Source organism: Nyctereutes procyonoides, unplaced genomic scaffold (genome assembly GCF_905146905.1).
Source record: "Nyctereutes procyonoides isolate TBG_1078 unplaced genomic scaffold, NYPRO_anot_genome, whole genome shotgun sequence".
NCBI classification, from domain to species: Eukaryota; Metazoa; Chordata; class Mammalia; order Carnivora; family Canidae; genus Nyctereutes; species Nyctereutes procyonoides.
This window is the reverse complement of record NW_026575131.1, coordinates 45,387,958-45,388,613: the sequence shown is the minus strand read 5'-3', so window position 1 is coordinate 45,388,613 and position 656 is coordinate 45,387,958. Positions and strand designations below refer to the sequence as shown.

Below are 656 nucleotides of genomic sequence, written 5' to 3'. Positions count from 1 at the left end.
CTTGTTTTTTCTAACTTTGGAGATTGCTAGCATTCCTTGACTCACAGCCACTTCCTGTAACCCCCCCACACACACACACCCCTTGCTTCTGTCATAACATCTCCCACTTCTTCATCCTACCTTCTGCTATCCCTCTTATCCCTGGGATTACAGTTAGGGCCCACTTGAATAATCCAGGATAATGTTCCCATCAGCTCAAGATCCTTAATTATATCTACAGTGTTCCTTTTGCCATTTATGTGCATCCTTGCACAGGGACCATGCTAAGCTTCCCTGTATCGTTCCAATTTTAGTATATGTGCTGCCAAAGCGAGCACCCATTTTGCCATTTAAAGCAACGTTCACAGAGGCACCCGGGTGGCTCAGTCAGTTAAGCATCCGACTCTTGATCTCAGCTCAGGTCTTGATCTCTGGGTTGTGATGTCAAGCCCTGTGTTGGGCTCCAAGCTCTACACTGGGTGCTGGGCATGGAGCCTACTTAAAAAAGTAACATTCATAGTTTCTGGGCAATGGAATGTGGACATCTGTGGTGGAAGCATTATATAGTCTAACATACTCATCCTTTTAGCAGGCTGTTATTGAGGCTGGATCTATGGATGTATCATAGTTTATTATGTATCATAACGTGGCATAGCAGTCAGGTTTAGGAGTGGGAA

The 656-nt window shown here is 45.0% G+C and overlaps 1 non-coding gene across 1 annotated transcript; it reads right to left on the bottom strand.

Annotated features, from left to right (window-relative positions):
• Positions 1-210: 210 nt before the first annotated feature.
• Positions 211-317, bottom strand: LOC129522647 (U6 spliceosomal RNA). Its single transcript, XR_008666946.1, has one exon. It is a non-coding gene; the product is annotated as a U6 spliceosomal RNA (small nuclear RNA).
• Positions 318-656: the final 339 nt, after the last annotated feature.